This window comes from Mustela putorius, unplaced genomic scaffold, assembly GCF_011764305.1.
Source record: "Mustela putorius furo isolate JIRA1106 unplaced genomic scaffold, ASM1176430v1.1 tig00003834_pilon_pilon_pilon, whole genome shotgun sequence".
In the NCBI taxonomy this organism is placed as follows: Eukaryota; Metazoa; Chordata; class Mammalia; order Carnivora; family Mustelidae; genus Mustela; species Mustela putorius.
Genome location: NW_025421987.1, coordinates 65,432,572 through 65,437,954, shown reverse-complemented (window position 1 = coordinate 65,437,954; position 5,383 = coordinate 65,432,572). Strand labels below are relative to the sequence as shown.

Here is a 5,383-nt window from a genome sequence, read left to right as displayed (position 1 = left end):
GCTCACTGGGTTAAGTCTCTGCCTTCAGCTCAGGTCATGATCTCAGAGTCCTGGGATTGAGTCCCGCATCGGGCTCTCTGCCCGGCAGGGAGTCTGCTTTGCCCCCCTCTCTCTGTCTGCCTCTCTGCCTACTTGTGATCTCTGTCTGTCAAATAAATAAATAAAATCTTAAAAAAAAAAAAAAAGAAAAAAAAGCACAGGAGTTTTCATTAGGACCCAGACTTAGAAAAGATCCCCCTTCAAAGACTCAATCTTGCACAGACTGAGGACTCCCATTTCTAGAAGTTCAAAAACCTCCTTTCTTACCTCGAGAATGTCCATCATCCTCCTCAACTCCTGACCTCTCCAGTTCTAGTAAAAAACCAGAAACTTTAAGAGGTTCAAATTAAGGCCATCTTGTTTAGTGAGTCCTTTAATTCTCCCTGGTGTTCCTACACCCAGGTGCACCATATACTTCTCCAGCAACTTTACCTGCTCCTGGATTTTTCTGTGTTTTGCAAATAATTTCATAACTTTGCTGTCTCCTCTGAATGCTAATGAGCTCCAAGGCCCAGAGAGCAGAGGGGCATATGATCAGCATCAGGACCAACTTCTTCTCATTATGATTTTTCTAAAGATTTACCCACTTAGGGCAGATTTCTTTTAGGTATGATGAAAGACTAGGAGTCAAATCATTGGCCTTGAGGAAACAGGAATATGATTGGTCTTCTAATTCAATCACTGGGCAGTTGGCTGCTGTAATAGTCCTTCATAAGTTTCTACAGGTCTTCAGGGGTCCCTGGTTTGGGCTCTGATTTTGCAAGAACATCAGTAATTTTCTTCTTCTCCTCCTTGTCCTGGTGTCATCTTCTTTTGTTTCCTTTGGTTGTATCAAGAAACATTTTTAGGCTGTTTAGTTTTCTTTGACACTGCAGGAGCTGGAGCTGTCTCCTGCTGCATTATTTCTGGACCTCCTCCTCTTCCACTATCTGATGTTTCTGAGCTGCCAGCTGCTCCTGCGGGCTGGTTCTCCCACCACTCATCTACAAGATTGTCTGCCATCTCCAGGTGGGACTATTGTGAGCAGACCACCAAGGGAAAGTGGACAATGGCAGGTATTCTCCCTGGCTCCAAGCCCAGAGGCCAGCATTGGCAGCCAGCACAAGGAGCCTCTCCTCTCTGCCCACAGTTTCAGTTTAACTGCAACATTTTAGTAGGAGACTTTTAGATAAAAAAACATCGAGGAAGTAATTGACAAATGATTCCCCATAAATTTTCAAATATTCTCCTACCCACTTAAATGAAAGGAGACTGCGTCACACCTTACAGAATATCTAACTTCCATTAGTAAAATATTGTTGTCCTCTGCAAATACTGTGTAGTACTAGTGCCCAGAGACTAAGATAATGAAAGCTTTAACATAGAAAAGCTGACATTATATTTATCATTATATTTATCACAGATATTATATTTATCCACATTTATTTATTATATTCTTTATACAGAGAGTATACAGATATTAAGTGTAGTGGTGTTGGTTCTAAATAGTTTTTTTTAATTCTGTTTTTCACTTCTCTATTAGCATTATAACGCTACAAGAAGAAAAAAAGAATCTGACAGCTACATTATGGAGTTATGCAAATTACTTACCACAAACTAAGCTAAATAGCAGACACTTTTATACAAGGGGAAAATGTTCCTAAGCAGGTGCACCAGAATTCTTTCACGACTGTCAAAAACCAAACCCTGCGAGCTCTTTCTTGAATTAATTTAGAATAATTTCTTCTAAATATAGAAGTCTTCATCTAGACTATCAACTTATAGTGGCCTTCTAAATGCCAAGCAAACATTCTTTATTATACTTCTTATCTGATTGTATGCAAACAATTAACTGAAAAGAAATTCCTTCCACAGTATGTTTCAAAGATTTTTAGTGTTAGCCATTTAACAATGTTTGAGTTCAAACTGTTTTTTTTTTTTCCCCTCTTCAATCACTATTTGGCTATCTCGCACTTGTGTATTAAATAAAAGTTAGTATCTACTTCTAATTTATTGTGTTCTTCTTCAGCATGCTCCCTGGCCTTATAATATGATACAAAATAAATTAGACTTCCTCGATTTCCATTGTAATCATAGCCATTGTGTAGCCTTCATCATTACATTTGGCATTTGCTTTCCATTCCCTTCTAGGTCAATAATGACAATATTTCCATTTTTTTTTTAATAAGTTCTCAAAAAAAGGCAACCTTGTGCTTTTCTAACAAACCTATTCAAACTCGACTTGTTTAACCAATGCTTTAAAAATTAATATAAATTAATTTGACTGATAAAATATACTTTGTTTCAAGATAAAACGTACTTTGTCCAGGATTTTGACTGCTTTTTCATTCTGGTAGTAGAATTGAAGGAGAATGATCACTGCCCATAAGAAATTTGTTTAAAAGAAAAAGCCGAGATGTCTTTCAGCAGAAGAATGTATAAAGAAGATGTGGTCCATATATACAATGGAATCACTTAGCCATCAGAAAGGATGAATACCCAACTTTTGTATCAATATGGGTGGGACTGGAAGAGATTATGCTGAGTGAAATAAGTCAAGCAGAGACAGAATGTTATCATATGGTTTCGCTTACTTGTGGAACATAAGGAATAGCATGGAATTCATTAGGAGAACGAAGGGAAAAATGAAAGGGAGGAAACCAGAGGGGGAGATGAACCATGAGAGACTGTGAACTCCGAGAAACAAACTGAGGGTTTTAGAGGGAAGGGTAGCAGGGGATGAGTTGGCCCAGTGATAGGTATTAAGGACAGCATGTATTACATAGAACATTGGGTATTATATATAAACAATGAATCTTAGAACACTATGTCAAACAGTAATGATGTATTATATGGTGACTAATATAACATAATAAAAAATAATAATTAAAAAAACTGATTACAGAAACATGAATATTTGAGACTGGGCTATACAGATTTTCCTTCCCCAAAGGTAAGAGCTCAACAAATATTTAAGTATCAAAAAGAAAGCCTAATTATAAAGTAGGTGTGGAAAAAGCTGGCTTAATTCAAGGGGAAAGATATCTGAATTATTTAATAACTACATCTTATATTGTTAGATAGGTAACGTGACCAGAAACACATTTAAGTTTCTTATCACATATATTTAAATAAACAAAATTGCTTTTAAAAACTCAACTCTTAAATCCTAAAAACAAATCAAATGTTAGGAAACTAAGAGTCCAAGATTTAAAAGATCCTATGAATGTCCTTAGTGTTTAAGATTATGTTTATTTAAACCCCTAAAACTTTTCAATATGTTTTGTAGAAAAGAAATCCATTATTTGTACTGATATAGAAAAAAGTAGTGCTATGTGCATCATTCCTCAGTAGTGGATGTTATGAATTAAACTAATGAATGAAGCTACATATGTGAAAACTAATTTGGACAAATAGTGCCTAGTTCATTACTATTCATCGCAACTGGTGTTTTAACATTTTTTCTTTTCTTTTTTTTTTTTAAGATTTTATTTATTTATTTGACAGAGAGAGAGAGATCACAAGTAGGCAGAGAGGCAGGAGGTGGGGGGGGGGGGCAGGCCCCCTGCTAAGCAGAGAGCCTGATTTGGGGCTGGATCCCAGGACCCTGAGATCATGACCTGAGCCGAAGGCAGAGGTTTTAACCCACTAAGTCACCCAGGTACCCCACATCTTTTCTTTTCAATTGTGACTTTATTTTGTAACAGTTGCTGATAAAAATAAATAAATGAATACATATTTAGAAAAGTAGAAATAAAAATGACAAATATATTGTTAAATGTTCAACACCCATAGTATCAAAGATGTTAAATAAGACAACCAAAATTCACTTTCCTCTTAGCAAATTAATAAATTATTGAAAGTATCCATTTCTTGGGGTACCTGGGTGGCTCAGAGGGTTAAGCCTCTGCCTTCAGCTCAGGTCATGGTCTCAGGGTCCTGCAATGGAGCCCTGCATCAGGCTCTCTGCTCAGCGGGAAGCCTGCTTCCTCCTCTCTCTCTGCCTGCCTCTCTGCCTACTTGTGATCTCTCTCTGTCAAATAAATAAATAATCTTTAAAAAAAAAGTATCAATTTCTTATATATATTGTTGATGGTATATATGTACACTCTTACAGACCCAAAGGACAGTATAGGCAACCATGTAATGTACATCAAAACCCTTTATGATGTACACATAAGGTGATCTCACTGCTAGGAATTTATATCAAGAAATAATATTCATAGCACTTTTTGTTTATTACAGTACAAATATGGACCCATACTTTTAAAATTCTGCCAATAGATCTGTCAAATAAACCATGGTACATGCATAAAATTAAAAACAGTGTAGCCACTAAATAGGAAAAAATATTTAAGGATATTGAAAGATGTTCACAAATTAAAATTAAATACAAAACAATGCGATATGAAACTGGGCAGAAAGCGTTAACATAGCAGGCCTACCTTTTATTCTTTGAAAGGTTTATTTATGAAATTGTCTCAGCTGACATCTGAGAATTTAGATTTCAGGAGATTTCCCAACACCATTAACTGAGAAGAGTGGCTCATTGTACATAAACTATGCAAAAAATAGAGTTTATACTAAATACCTTCTTTTCTTCTGGGAGTCTGAAATTTAGTTATATGCCCACAGAGGGTACCTACATGATCAACACCCAATAAAAACTCTGGGCATTGACTCTGTTACAGACTTGCCTGGTTGGCAATCTTTCACATGTGCCATATCACAATTCACTGTTGAAGAATTTAAATATGTTCTGTAGGACTCCACTAAGAAAGGAAAACTTGATGCTTGCACCTGGACTTCCCAGATTCTGCCTGTGAGCCTTTTCCCTTTGCTGATTTTGCTTTGTACCTTTTCATGAAATAATCGTAGTCTGGAGAACGACCATATCTTGAGTCATCAGAATTCTCCTAGTGAGTCATAAAACCTGGGGGTGTTGGTAACCCTTCTCACAGAAATACATTTTTTGAGTATATAAGTAAATACTTATAAATGAGTAAGAAAAAACAATATACTAAGAATATGAGTCCTGGATCATAATTGTTCTTAATCTTAATCATCAGTATTGCTATCCTGTCTACAATGGGCTTGTCTTACTTCTGTAATTTTTTTTAACATAGTTATTTAAATGATTGAATTTCTTTCTTGTTCTCAGAATTAAAATAAGAACCCTAGAATAAAGATAGCAACTGCTTATGCTTTAAAATAAATAAATAAATAAATAAAATAAAATGAGAACCCTAGGACAAATGTAACATTTCTGAAAGTTACAGTATAATTGTGGTAATGAAATAGATGGTGAATACTAAATATGTAGAAACAAGGTGTGGAGTAAATTTTATTATGGTGACAAATATGC

At 35.6% G+C, this 5,383-nt stretch overlaps 1 pseudogene; it reads right to left on the bottom strand.

Moving 5' to 3' along the window:
* Positions 1-222: 222 nt before the first annotated feature.
* On the bottom strand, positions 223-1,041 carry LOC101679568 (annotated as a pseudogene).
* Positions 1,042-5,383: the final 4,342 nt, after the last annotated feature.